At 44.9% G+C, this 15,268-nt stretch overlaps 1 protein-coding gene across 12 annotated transcripts in view; it reads left to right on the forward strand.

Moving 5' to 3' along the window:
• KIAA1217 (KIAA1217 ortholog) overlaps window positions 1-15,268 on the forward strand; it is a 682,726-nt gene that overhangs the window by 598,668 nt on the left and 68,790 nt on the right. The window contains exon 1 of one of the 12 annotated variants that reach the window (XM_044226904.1): window positions 5,666-5,998. The exons of the other annotated variants lie outside the window; for them this stretch is intronic. The gene's annotated coding sequence lies outside the window, so the exon portion shown is untranslated. Of the gene's footprint in view, window positions 1-5,665; window positions 5,999-15,268 lie in introns of those variants that run through there. 12 annotated transcript variants of the gene reach the window in all.

The raw sequence follows: 15,268 nt of genomic DNA on the forward strand, positions 1-15,268 counted from the left end.
AAGGCAGAGGCTTTAACCCACTGAGCCACCCAGGCACCCCCAGATTTGCCTTTAGAACAGCCTCGCCAGACCTGGCCAGCCATCTTAAATACGTCCTAATACCAAAATCAGTCGCTGCCCCCCAGACCTCTCTTATTTCAGCTCTGCCTCTGACACCCAGGAACGGTCTCCTTAGAAACCTTGGGATTCTATTTACGCCGCCATTTCTAAATCCCTTGCTTACGTTCAAACACATCTCAGCCTGCTTCATTCATTAACTCCTCTTCCTCCTGCCCCTCAGTGGTCTCCAGTGTGCTCAGGCGGACTTCACCAGTGTGTGTGTGTGTGTGTGTGTGTGTGCATGCATATGAATTTGTTGTTGTTGTTTTTTTAATCTGCATCCTTTCACTTGTGGTTTTTATCTTCCTGCTGACTTAACCATTACATCGATGTGGATGACCCTTAAAATTATAACCCCAGCTCTGCCGTCTCTCTAGACTTCAAGAGCCCGGTGTTTAACTTCCAAGTGGCCATCTCCACATGGGTATTCTTCCAATGTTTCCATCGTATCCCATTGAAGAAAAAAAAAAATCGTAATCCTTTTTTTTTCCTCCGAAGTCCTTTTCCTTCTTGCTTTTTCTGTTTAGGCAAGGTAGAGTGATGTTGATGAGGGGGTGGAGTATGCAAGTTGCGAAGAAGAGATTTTAAAAAGTTGAGTTATCAGTGATTGTTTGATTGCCTAACTCCTGTTTCTCAACACTTCCCCAGCCACCCGAGCTGGTCCAGGCAATCCGGGAAGGCCTCTTACAGATGCCTCTTCTGCCATGGCCTGCACTGTGATAGCTCTTCTCACAAAAGCTAACTCTTTTGAGCATTTACTAAGCACTCTTATGAGTGATCTCATTTAACCCCCCAAGACAACATTTTGAGGCAGTATTGGTTGGTATATGCCATCCTCTTGACAGCTCAGAAAAACAGTTGCTTAGGTACGTCAAGAAATTTGCCCAAGACCACACAGCTAGAGAGCGGCCAAACTGAGATTTGAACCCAGGCAGGTAGGCTCTGGATCTCCGGCTCTTAGCATCACTAGTGATCAGTCATGCAATAGCCTTTATCCAGGTTCCCACCTCTGCATACCCTAGTCCAACTGTTGCTTCCCAAGCCAACCCCCTAAGCCCACCATCCCCCCACTCATGGACAGTATCATCCACAAACCAACACCCAAGCAGAGTTACCTCACAGTTCTTACTGCGGGTGTCTGAAATTCCCTCTCCCTCCCCACAGATCTGCCTTTCAAAATCACTTCCATCTAACATCCAACAGGACAATTGAATTGCCCGATTCCTTCAATAAACCGCTGGTCTGGGGAAAAAAAAAAAAAGGTGGGCGGACCCTGTATGTTTCCCAGGTCACGTCTATACCATAACAACCAAATGCCTCGTGGGCACCATGTTGGGATCCTGACTGGAACAACCCGCTGTCAAAGACATCGGTCAAAGTCTGTGGGAAATTTAAACATGTGTTGGGATTCAGGTGATGTTGGGGCACCTGGGTGGCTCAGTCAGTTAAGCGTCTGACTCTTGGTTTCGGCTCAGGTTGTGACCTTGCGGTCGTGGGATCAAGCCCCGTGTTGGGCTCTGTGCTCAGTGTGGCGTCTGCTTCAGATTCTTTCTCCCTCTCTCTCTGCCCTTCTTCACCCATTCTCTCTCTCTCTCTCTCTCTCAAGTACATAAATAAAACCTTGAAAGAAAAAAAAGGGATAAGGTGATGTTAAGGGATAACTGGTCATTCCATTGGGTATAGTAATGGCTTGGTGGTTATGTTTGATAACATGAATCATGCCAAGTATTTACAGGCTAAATGGCATGATGAATGGGATTTGCTTAAAAATACCCCAGCAGAGTAAACCAAAAAAGCCGATACAGGTGAAACAAAATCAGTGAACTGCTGAAAAATGCAGGTGGATAATGGGAGTGCTCGGATCATTTTCTCCTGTTTCCAAATGGCTGAAAATCTCTGTATTGAGACGTTAAAACATAAAAACTAAAAGACCACCTACTTGATGAAGATTCCCATAAGGCTTTGGCAGAATTCATTTTTCCTCTCCATCCAGGGGTACTTGGCATATTGTCCTAGTGTCCTAAAACATTTAGATGCCTATGCCTTTCGTCCGCAAGACTGTAAATTCTCCCAAGGCGCAGACCATCTTGTGTCCATCTTTGTACCCCCCACAGAAGCCGGCCGCGATGTCTCACCCACGGGGAGCGTAAACCCAGCGCGCACGGACCACTGTCACCGTCGCGCCGCAATTCCTGTATTGACGTGTTTTCTGTCATTAACGAGAACCCGCTGTAAAAATACCTCTGTTCTCATCACCACGGAGAGCCGTGCTTCTCCTGGTTTATTTCTGTCATGTGGACACGTTGAATCTTGAAAGTGATCATTTTCCCTCTTGGTGCTGCTACTCTAAAGCTTAGAATTAAATGTGTGGTCCGCCCACGACAAGCGCGCAGGCATTCACCGCATGTGTTTTGTGTGTTGGCCACGTTCCTGGCCTCCCTTTTCGATTTTCCCACTTTCGACTTCTTGTCAGATGCTCCACGGTGACTTTGGGGGGGGGGGGGCAAAATGGTAATAATTTCCGTGAATTCTGTTCATTTCTCTGTGGAACCAGGCAGGGCGCAAGTGGTATTTGTTCTAGACTATTGTTTTTTTGGATGTAAGATAACAGCCTTTTTGTATCTTCACAGCAGGCAATGTGCTAACTACTTTACATACTGATTAGCCAATAACTCTGCCAAGGAGGTAACTGACTCCATTTTTATCGATGACGTGGCTGAGGCCCGTGAGTCTTTCCGAGGCCCACCCAGCTGGTAAATGTCAGGCACTGGATTTGAACCTAGTTCTCTCTGACTCTCTGTATTCAGCTGTAGCCTCCCTTCTTGGCATTTCTGTTAAGGCTTTTCAAGTTTTGATACGATGCTCCTGATGAGATTTCGGAACCCATTAAATATCCTTCCTTTTTCTTTTCTTTCTTTTCTTAAATGTCTTTCACTTCTTAACCCTGTTAGGTGACTGTTTCATGGCATTTTTTAATGTTTGACTTTGCTCCATTTTGTTCTCTTTTCAACCTGGCTAAAAAGATACCCTTGACCCCCATCCCCCTCCAAAATGAAAGAAGAACATGAATATGTCATTTAGTATGTATGTCCGAAACGGGCATGCATTAGATTCTTTTTTCCATGGGGCAGTGTTCTGGTTGAGAGAAAGACTTTGGGATTTGGAGAGGGGATGAAGTAATCCTATAGAAATGGAAGAGAAGAGGGGGGCGCCTGGGTGGTCCAGTCAGTTAAGCACCTGTTTTCAGCTCAGGTCATGATCCCAGGGTCTGGGGATCGAGTCCCACTTACGGCTCCCTGTTCAGCGGTGTTTCTCCCACTTCCTCTGCCCCTCTGCCTTCTTGTGCGCTCTCTCTCTCTCTCTCTCTCCGCCCCTCTCTCTAATAAAAAACGAAAGGAAGAGAATCCCGTAGAAATGGAAGCTTCCAAAAATACTCCTAGCGAATCCTCTTTCAGTCATTCAGGGTTCTCCTCCATGACCCACCACCAGCAATCGTGACAGTGACTGACATTCAAAGTAATACCCACCCCAGGCCAGGCCCTGTGCCGAGCACCGCGCTTCCATTCATTCTCATTTGATGTCCAGAGCAAGCGCCTGTGAGGGGAATTCCTGTTATCCCCTGTTTCAGATGTGGAAGCTGAAGATCAGAGAGGTTAGGGAACTTGCTCCAAGCCACATAGCTGTTCTGTGGTAGAACCAGATTGGGAGCTCGGCAGGCCAACCCCAAGAACTGGCCTTCTTGATCGCTCTGGTGGTCACGACTGTCCTTCCCCACTCCGCTGCCTTCATCATCGGTGTCCATGTGCCACCCAAGTGTGAAGAACTAACTCAAAGGCTTCATCAAGACTTCCCTACCTCCTCCCTTTTCCAAGCTTCTCTGAAACTCCCCAGGACCTCACCTGTCTGCCTCCGTCCCTTGGCCTACCGACGTTTTTCCTGCCTGCCATGGACACACCTTCAGTTCCTTTTAAATCCCTACTTTCTGCAGGCGTGAAGTTCCCATTCGGTTCATCTTCCTGCTCCCTGTGTTTTCCTCCAACAATGAGGAAGTTCTCATTAATTGTCAGGATGAAAAAGGGGTCCACTTGAGCACTTCCCCTATCGAAGACTTTCAGTGGATCCCCTCTTTGCGGAGATCAGTACAATTATTTGTAAATATTAATATGAATATATGGAGTCTGCGGCACATTCCTGAGCTTATCTCAGTGGTAGTTCCTGACCAAACTAAGAAATAAGAATATCCGTCTGTCCCCAAAAATCCCCCTCCTATCAGTATAATTTCACAGAGTTGGTAACCCTCAAGTTTAAGATGAGAGTGACGGATGGGTCGGGTTGAAAAGTGATTGTCAGAAAAGCATACATAGGGGCGCCTGGGTGGCTCAATGGGTTAAGCCTCTGCCTTTGACTCAGGTCGTGATCTCAGGGTCCTGGGATCGAACCCCGCATCGGGCTCTCTGCTAAGCAGGAAGCCTGTTCCCCCTTCTCTCTCTGCCTGCTTGTGATCTCTGTCTGTCAAATAAATAAATAAAATCTTAAAAAAAAAAAAAAAAGGAAAAGAAAAGCTCACTTTTTAAAACTTTCTTTTTTTAAAACTTTTTTTAAAAAGTTTTTTTTTTTTTTTTTTTAAAAACTGCTTTTTAAAACTTTCTTCTCAGGAGTTAAATTCAAGTGTGGTACAAAGTTTAAGCTAATTCTGGATACCAAATTAAAGAAGACAGATCTTGTTTTGCTGTATGTATAACTCAGTAGGACAAATCTTAACCTGTAGGTTGCGTTTAGTCAGTGTTTCCTGTTGGATACTCCAAGTACTCCAGATTCAACAAAGTAGGACAGAGAATTCTAGACCAGTTAACCTAGCTCCAGGGTTCACTGGTTAGCTCACCCAACCATCATGTCCCGTCCCTCCTCTGATTCTGGCTCTTGTGCAAGATTCTGGGGATACAGTGGTGAGCGAGTGTGGTCACTGCCCTCACCAATCTTCAAATCCAGCAGAAGGTCCAAAGTCAGTAATCCACAAGTCCAAACATGAAATCAGTCGCGATATAGACATCTGGATGTTTCCACATCAGATTCAGGCTCTGTGAAATCCTTGCCTCCGTTCTATTACTTGCTTGAGTTAAAACAATGGAACTCACTTGAGTGATGTATCTAATTATGCCCTCTTTATATCATGCTTCTCTGACAGGCAAAAAGATGTTTACGTTACCAGTGGTAAGGAATTACTCTTCTTGAAATGATTAGCGAGGCAAACGCATTGGAATACAGTGGCTCTCCAGAACACGGGAGATATTTTCTTCCTCCCTGGCTGCTTCCAGTTAGACTTTATTTTATTTTCCAAGAAGCAAAAAAGGGTAATATATGCACATATGATAGGCAGCTTCTAAGTGATACAAATCTCATCTTTCCTGCCTTGTGGCCGCTTGCCTTTCCTTACACTTTTTTTTCTTTTTTTCTTTTTTTTTTTTTTGTCATTGAGAGGTTATGACAACATGAGCCATATTGTATTTATAAACATCACGTGTTTCCTTGATATGGCTTGCAGTTTCTGCCAGACGGAACACATGGAAGAAACATTTCTCGTTAGCTCAGCATTGGTTTTAGTTATGCTGATTTCCGGGACAGGAAAAATGCCTTCGTACTCGGATTTAACTTTCATAGAGTAGAAACAAAACCTCTGAATGTCCGTGAAATGGTTTTAACAAGGGTGGATACTGCTCCGTTAAACCACATATTTTGACTAAAAGCTTCCTTCTGTTAAAAAAAAAAAAAAATCCAAGCCTTGCATTTAGTCACCATAAAGACAGGCAGAGCTGGAAATCTTCGAGAGATGGGTAGTTTGAAGGTCTCTGCAAGTCTAGAAAGTTTCTTCTAGAAGAAAAAGGGTCACGGAAGATGTAAGGTAAGAACTGTACCTTTATAACAAAATACAATTTTCAGACTTTTTTGTCATGCATTGGGACATTTGCCTTCAACTGAGACAGATCTTCTGTATTTCAGTTCAGTGAGGAATTAAAATACAAGGTTTTTAATTTTCACTTCGTAACGCACTGCTTAGGAGGAAACTTCTTTGTGATTGGTGATAGTCTGTTTCTTAAAAGCCATTTAAATTGCGTTCGGCTGTCTTCCGTCTGTAAATCCTACGATCTAGTTTGTGTAACCTTATAATTTGAAAAGGATTTAAGGTGTCCACATTTTCTGCTAGTACAGATCTCAGGGATGTATGTGTTTTGTGACCATTTTCAGTGTTTTCATGAAGATGTTGACTTGCATTTAATTTCTGAGACAAATGTAGAAAATTTGTAGATGTGCTAACAGTTGGGAGGGGGACCTGAATGTGTGTCCTTCAACATCTTAAGGAAAATTATTTTCTTAAGGAAAATTATTTGTTGCTTTTTTCCTGGTGAAAAACACTTCAGATTTTAAATTACAAATAGCTTCTGTGTCTCAGTTTTGACGTTTTTGAAAGAAAGGTCTTTGTAAGCTTTAAGAGTTCCATTTAAAACTTCTACAGTTTTACATAACAGATACAATCCTATTTTGTCAGGCTTAATGACTGCTTGAAAAAAGGCTTGGCAGAAATTATATGTACTTGAGATGACTTTTATCTTATTGTTGCATTGGTAAAGTCACAATTTTGCATTTTTTAAAAAGGAATTCAGGAGAGCAGTGTCCCCTTAAATCAAGTGTGTTTCCCTTTAAAGGTTCATGGATCTGCTTATCCATATCCCCGTGGGTATCTTTATCCCAATTTGGAGATGAGTTTATGTGCATGAAAAAGTTGCTACCTAATGTGGTCTCAATAATATATAATATATATTATTTATATATTTAATATATAGTATATAATTAATATATAATACTTAATTATATTATATATTATATAATATATATTATTTCAGGGCGCCTGGGTGGCTCAGTGGGTTAAAGCCTCTGCCTTCAGCTCAGGCAATGATTCCAGGGTCCTAGGATGGAGCCCCGAATAGGGCTCTCGGCTCAGCAGGGAGCCTGCTTCCCTTCCTCTCTCTCTGCCTGCCTCTCTGCCTGCTTATGATCTCTCTCTGTCAAATAAATAAATAAAATCTTTTTAAAAAATAATATATATTATTTCACGTAGTCCTCAGAATAATTCGACTTCATAGGTAGAGTTAGACCCATTTTTCGATTGGAAAACTGAGGCCAAGAAATTAAATAACAAGACCACATCCTAGCAGGTAGCAAAGCCAGAGTTCAAACCCCGGCTGACTCTCTTACTAGTAGCCAAGAGTTCCAAGTCTGGAGTCGGATACAGACGACTTAGTTTGAACGTAGTAATTACACATCAGCAATGCTTTTTTGACCTAAGAGAAATTATTTTGTACACTTTTGAATGTTGTTTTGTTTTGTTCTGTTTGGGTTTTTTTTGTTGGTGGTGGTGGTGGTTGGTTGGTTGGTAGGTCGGGATGGGTAGCGTCCCAAACTAGTATCAGACTGGTTGTCTTTTCCGAGACTTGGTGACAGTTTCCTCAGTGAAATGAAAACAGTCAACAGTAGATCGTGTAGGGAGAGTTTTAGGCAAACTACCCTTTCCTCCTTGCTCTTTCCTTCTTTGCTTCGGGTGCTGTGTCACTTAAAAACTGCTTCCATGGCCCTGGGAGCGGGGACTGTATTCGTGAGCTTGCTCTGGAAGTGAGAACACGTGTTTGAGTGGAGAACTGCCTGCCTGTCATGCTGCCGTCTGTGCGGCTTTCGGCAGAGTGCTCGGGGGAGGACGGAGAGGACGCAGCACCAGGGACTGGGGCTCTCCTCCCCTGCCTCCTGGACACGGAGGCATCCACTGGGCCACAGAAATACCCGGTTATTTGTGGTGCGAAGTGATTACTGCCAAGGATGTCAACAGGCGATGTAAGGGTTCATTGCAGCCCTGCCCTTGGGCTTGAGGACCAACATAGCTAGCGTCCAGCCCCATGTCTGCCCAAAATCCAGGGCTGGCCAACCAGCCAACTCAGCTGAAGGTCCGCTGGAACAGGACCGTCCTTTAGCGGGTAGTGGGGTACTTCCCACACTTCTACACAGAACTCCCAAAGAGTTCTGTGCCGGTGCTTGAGAGTATGGGAGAGGCTTCCCCCACATTCCCCGCCCTTTGATATCCAAACCACATCCCTTCTCTTGTCTCACGTAAAGAGAGATGTTGGTGGAAATTGCCTTTGACTGGGAGCATATGTCCTGGTATTTTCAAGTTGTAACCCTTGCCCCTACAAGCTGTTTCCTTCCTGGGGCTTTGCCTTTCTGTCTCCTCTGTGGGTCCCCATCGGTCCTGACTCTAGGAAATTGTCTCTGATGCTGTCCATGCAGCCTCCCCCACCCCCACGATCTTGCCCTAGAGAGGCTTCCAGACAACAGTTCTTCTCTTGACACTTTTTCTAAAATTTCTCTGGTGAGTATCTGTTACTTTATTTAAAATTCTGGGAGGGGAGTAGCACACGTTAGTTTTTTACAGGGAAGACCAATGTTTTTAAGGTACGTAGCAATTGGTGGTAAGATGTTTCCTCTCTGCCCTGCTTCTCTCCGCATCAGGTTAGCGATTACTTTGCTCGCGCGTAATTGGCAGGAATGAGACTCTGTCTGCTGCTGGACATTTGCGACAGAGGGGGTAGCTGGTAGCTGGTGCAGCCTCAAGAAATAGTCCTGATTTATTTAGCATCATGGGGTTTCAGAGGTGGAAAGACAGTCCTTATGCATCATCTTTTATCATCTTTCACCTGTCTGTGAGGCGAGACTCAGGAGGCCTAGCATGGTTGGAATGACTTGGGGTGACAAGGTCACAAAATAAGGGAGGGACAAAGATAGGGCAGGAGCCCAAGCCACCTGTCCCTGAGGCCAGGTCTCTGTCCATCTCCATTGCTTCCCTGCTTTTCATTCTGGCCCCTCTGCGTCCCACCTGATTGATTTGAGAAAACGTTGTCTGTCCGACTTCTCCATAGCCAGCCACCACTGTAGATGCATAGGGCTTGGCCTCACCTCGTCTCCGCGGGGTGCGTGTCTACAGTGGGAGCAGAGCTCATTAATTAGAAATGCATGGGCCTGGACCAAAAATAAATGGATTTTGAACTAACCAGATTTAGATGATCCAATATTTTTATTGAAGGAGACTAAGCCATCAAGTCAACTGAAAAACAGCAGCTGCTTCAAATTACGAGATGCTTTGAATAAAACAATACATACTGGCTTAAAAGGCTTGTGTAGGATTATAGCATTATTTTTAAAAGTCAGCCTCTTTGCTAAGGAAAATGGCTCCTGCCATGACCCTGTTTGAAACGTTAACGTTTTACTGCTCAGACCACTTCCAGCGCTGGTTTTCACTCGGAACCTGTGGTTTTCGGTGGTACCTAGAAAAACAGGTTTTTTAAATTTTAATAATTAATTATATAATGTTCTCATGAGCGTTAGAGAAGTAAGTGGCACAAAGAACTTGACAGTTAATGAATACTATTGTTTCATCACAGTAAGTAAAGGAAAAATAACGAAAAGCATTAAATGGGTAATAGCAGTGCAAGGAAATGGCCAAAGTGGGGGATCATAGTATCTTGTTATTGAATGAAGTGTAAAACTCCCAGGCTTTAAGACAAAAGACCGGTCCGGGGCTTGTGAAGACTGAGCAAAATGTCACTAATGATTGTGTCATTGAGAAAAATGAGCCATTATGATGTCAGAATCAAAACTAATTCTTGTTTAAGGGTTCTCAAGAACTCCAGCACTTTCTTTTTGGGCACAAAAGAAAAAATGTTCATTGAAACATTTCTGTGCAGATTTATTTATCTGAGGCCTGTCCCCACAAAAGGTGTGAGGACCCAGCCTGCGTTTATAGCTAGAGGGTGCTTTCTCATGTTCGGGGCAGCACCCCCTCCATATTCCTGAAATACAGAAAATACTGTTTCCCTCAGTTGGTTGATCGATACGTGCACCTGATTTTTTTCTTTACATTTTTTTCCTTTTCCTGTGAAATCCAAGTTCATGCCCTTCCTTGTTCTGATTTAACTCTGTGAACCCTTCTGATTTAACTCTGTGAACCCGTACGTTTTCACTTGCCCTTGATATCACAGGAGGGGCTGCCAAACAAAAACCCAAACAGCAATAAGACGTCATAATGATGTCGGTGATAAGATAATTCGGGATGAGCAGGGACCTGCTTGACCTTCGGTGCATGTTTTTTTATAAGGCACGGGCCTCCGAAGCGATGGGTGTCACGGTCAAGGTCTGATCACTTCATCTAGGAGGAGAGCGTCAAGGACTGCTCCTCGCGCTGACTTACCAAGAAGGAAGGCGACAGATAGAACATTCCGTCCATGGCGGACTCCTCACAGGAGGGACTGAGGGAGCATTCTGGATACATATCTACACAGTGGATACCATCTTTGCTCGACTTTAAAAGCAAATCTAAAAATATATTTCCTAGCAGCTGTGTAACGGCAAAACAAAAAACTCTGCTCCAGCAGCGCAAATTACTTACCAGATATCTCCAGGGTTCCGATCTTAATGCTTCAGAAATTTCCTTTAGATTTTATTGTATATATTTAGACCAAGGAGCCTATTAGCTTGCGATCTGGGCGAACCTCTGCGTTCTCATGAAAATGAGAAATGCGCCACTGCTGGCAACCTAAGGCTATAATTATGTTAATCTGACCATTTTAAGGCTGAAATATGTTGTTTTAAAATGTTTCTGTATTTTTATTATTCGTAACAATGATCTGAAGAAATTTCGTGAAATACTAATAAGTTTCTATTCAGTATCGCTCTGTGACTGGAGCATGAGAATGAGTCCAATGTGGCATTCTGATATTTTTTAATTTTGATGGAAAATTTTTATCCAGAGATAATGTGTTTCTATAGATAGTGCATCGTAATAATAGAAGAACCACCCAGACCTTTTTTTTTTTTTTTGCATTTTAGATGTAGATACAGTGAACGTATATGTAAGGCCATCACGACATAAAAGTTCAGTAACAACATTTCTACATTTACATTAAATCACACTTTGCAAAAATAAAGAGATAAATAAATAAATAAATCGCCACACTTTGCTATATTTAAAAAAAAAAAAAGAGAGAGAGAGAGAGAGAAAGAAAAGCCAGAAACAATTTTTTGAGCATTATGGCAAGGTAGATGTTTTTCTATCAAGGAACTATCCTAAAGCACACAGATTTTGCTCTTTTTAATATAAATGTGGGGCAGGACTAGAATGGACAGTGTAACTGAAATTCTAAGAGCATCCAGAAACTTGTGTTCAGCCTTACCCTCACCAACCAAAACTTCTGTTCTGGCGCTAAGCATGTTTCATTCCCGGAGAGAGGCACTCCCAGGTGCTAAGACGGGAAAGGAAGGAGAAGGACCTGACGCAGAGATGTGGGTCATCGCCCATCCCATAATTTTTAGAAGTAATTGACATTTGAGTATACTTGTCATATCCATATAAAGGGGACTGGAAATCTTTTATCTAGCCTGATCTGACTTCAGAATCGCCAGTTCATTCAGGAATGGGAATGAGGAAAACCACTTTCTTGCATGGGAGCCCACAGCCTATATCTGAACCTTTGTCTCAAGGATATGTCTTTGGAATATAGTACAGCATGGCTTTCCTGATTTCAGAACCCACTCTTTCCTCCCGTGAGCTCTTAGGATCTCAAAAGGAGAGGGTATCATTCTCATCACATTCCTATGAATATATTAAAGTGAGTATTATCCATTCTATTCATTTTGCTCTCATGTGAGTGAGCCCACGAACGCTTATGGGCGATTTTCCTAAGAACCCATGCTGGTCACAATTCTCTGCATGTGAAGTCGTGCAAGAGTAATTCAGCTCACTGGGTGCTCCCAGAACTGGGCAGGTGGGCACAGAAGGTATTCCTGGAGCCACAAAGCGGCAGGACCAGAGGCTCAGAAAAGACCAGAGAGGGCCACAGTCACGGCGGCGAGACCACAAACAAGGAACTCCTCAGAGGAGAAACCCTCTTTTCTTTTCTTCATCCAGCGCCTGTCCCTCCACAACCCCCCGCCTTCCTTGGCCACCATGGTGGGGAGCAGTGCTGATGGAAGAGGAAATTCTGGGAGGAGGCAGCCGGTTTGTCGAGTGCAGTCCATTGAGGGTGAAGTGCAGAAGTTGAGGGTGAAGGTCATCAGAATGAAGCCAGTGTCTCGGGGTGCGGGCACGTGTTGGAAGAAACTCCCTCTGTCTCTTTATTGACCCATGTCTTCCCATCCTTTCTGGAAGAAACTGGGTCCCCGTGTCGCTTTTCAAAGGAAGACAAGTAAGAGAAAGGGAATACAAAGAAGAAGACGACTGTGGCTGGCCTGGCCCGTGGGGGGAGATGGGCCCTTTTGGAGTCCACCTGGAGCCTCTTTCTCCTTGACATGAGTTGGAAGCTCTGGCTGCCGAGTCACGAGCTTTGAGAGGCTCCGCAGGTGACAGAACATCTTCGCCAGCTTTACTTCTTACGCGACAGAGGATTCTTTCCTTCCCGTGTTTTGGGCAGGGGGACACCTAGATTGTGCCCGCCCCCTGGCTGGAGGTGGGCACTTGGTCACCTGGACGGTGATTTCTTGGACACGGGGTCACCGAGCTGGTAGCCCTGCGTTTGTTTCCTGGGAGCTACCCAGATTCAGGAGTGCAGGGCTGTCCTCGAGGGGAGGAGTGCTTCAAGTCCCGCCGTCCTGGGGACACGGGGGGAAGCAGATCTCATGTCCAAGGAGCAGGTTGCTGGCAGTGTTGGAAGCGAGTGGGGAAGCATTGGCTGGCTCACCTCCCCCAGCTGTCGGGCAGGGCAAGGCCGGGCAGGGCGGGGGCGGAGAGGCCTGCCAAGCCCAGCCTCGGGGTATGCACGACTCCCGAACTGCTTGTCTGGGAAGCTGTCATTTCTCCAAATAAGGAGAATTGGTGGTTTTGCTGACCATCTCAGATTTCTGAGCCGTGTCCACTGGCTTGCTGGCTGGCTGACTGGGTATTTAAACTGAAAACACAAAAGTATTCCTTTGAAATGGAGCACTCTAGTGGGGTTCATGGCTTTCCTGGAGTCATCACGTGGAAGGTGGTGGTTCCCCACTTCGGTAGATCACCTTAGGAGGGTCGGGTCTAGGTTACTGTTCTCTTGCGTCTCCGTAACCTTCAATACAGATGACTCCGTTCCGGTATTTCTGAGCCTGATTTGAGATGGGAAGAACTGATCTTTGTGATCTTGACCCCACTGCCTGTCTTTGAAGAGCATTCAAAGATAAGCCTCCACACTTGATTTCTTACCGCTACAGTGTAAGATTTTTCTGGCACTTCACAGATCATGGCCCAGTTATCTGCCTTCGGGCAGGACCCTTGACCTCACTGGGCCCCAGTTCCTCATCTGTAAAATGGGGATTATAATGTTTATCCAATGGGAATCTGCCGGGAATTCAATGAGGTGATGTCAGACAGCATTTAGTAAATAGGAAGTCTCTGAACACAATAGTTCCCTTGTTCACTTTCCATCTTCTCCGGGCAGATTTAGATGAAAATAGTTACAGAGAGTTTCTAGGTAGTTATCATCACCACCCAAAGTTTAACAAGGTCAGCTTTCGGAATTAAGATTTAACCAAACCCCTCTGCTCCCTAGAGCAGTGGTTCTTGAAGAAGTTCTAGAACCCACAGCTCAGGGGCACCTGGGGGCCTGTTGGAAATCCAGCTTCTCAGACCTGCTCCATCAGACACTCCATACGTGGGGCCCCTTCATTCGTGTCTGAGCAAGTACCCGGGGGGATTCTCATGCATGTTGACCTTGGAGAACCCTTTGCTGTTTGGGTCAGAGGCCTACCTGTTCCCCCAGAGCATCTGGCATCTCCCACTCTTGTCTCCAATCGTGCCTTCCTTCCTGCCCAGACTACCTAACAAAGCAACCTTTTCTTGCTTATCTCCTGAAATTCTGCTCATAATTTATGGATTCCTTTAAATCTCACCTTTTCAGAAAAGTGTTTCTCCACTCTCCAGCCGGAAGGATCTCACTCTGGAGCAGATTCTGAGAGTGTTTGTGCATTGCACTCATTTAACAGTTGCCAGAGTTATTCCTGCTTGGTCTGATTTTGAATATTCATGTATGTGCCTCATTATCCCTACTAGAATGTAAGCTCTTTAAAGGTAAGAAGTCTGTCTTAAAGATCCTCGTTCCCTCATTGGCCTTAGCCCTGGGCTTTTAGGCCTAGTAACCATCCCGTGGATGCAGAGAATGTGGTAGTTGAGAATCACTCTAGATCGGACTTCTGGTTTATATGTATTGGGAACCTGATGCTAACATCTGGATCGGAAGACCGGTTCCACGGAGCTGTATGGACCGTGGGAAGACTCCTCAAAGGGGGGGGGGTGCATTTGGGGCCACTGGCTTGGTCCCAGAGCAGGTGTTCTCGTGTTGTTGTTGTTTTTAAAAACACTTTTTTTTTTTTAAGATTTTATTTATTATTTTGACAGACAGAGACCAGAAGCAGACAGAGAGGAGGAAGCAGGCTCCCTGCTGAGCAGAGAGCCTGATGCGGGGCTCGATCCCAGGACCCTGAGATCACGACCTGAGCCGAAGGCAGAGGCTTAACCCACTGAGCCACCCAGGTGCTCTGCTCTCGTGTTCTTTGACTCAGACTCCATCAGACCCAAGGAAAACAGATGTGTTTTCAAAGGTCTATTCATTTATAAACTCAAAACCTTTTCGATTCTTTCCTAGCTACTGAGAACTGGGGAGATGGATGGGCTTCTATAATTACACAACAAATGGCAGCGATTTTCAGTCTGACACGAGAGAAGTTTCCCAGCTCACACACTCCACATACCTGGGATACCCATGGAACTTCTTTCGGTTTTGAAAGCCGCTGCTAGGAGGAGCGCACTTGGCTCTTCTGAACCCAGGAAGAATGGGCACACGGGCTGCTTTGATCTGCATCTGCGTTGTTGTTTTTTCATGTTTATTTTGAGGAAAAAATTGAACTTGGTGGCCTTGTGAATTACTCTCCTTCAGCATAATCCTCTGGGGCTCTCCCCTCCCGTGCTCCTTGCTGCTTTGGACACATTAGCTAATATTGTTCAGCCGAAGGTCAAAATAACAGCACAGCTGAACAACGTCTCATCAGAGGCGACCTGTAAAATCCCCCTTTAAACTCGCTCCACTGACATAACCCACCTCGTGTTGCG

This window comes from Neovison vison, chromosome 12 (assembly GCF_020171115.1).
Source record: "Neovison vison isolate M4711 chromosome 12, ASM_NN_V1, whole genome shotgun sequence".
NCBI lineage: Eukaryota > Metazoa > Chordata > Mammalia > Carnivora > Mustelidae > Neogale > Neogale vison.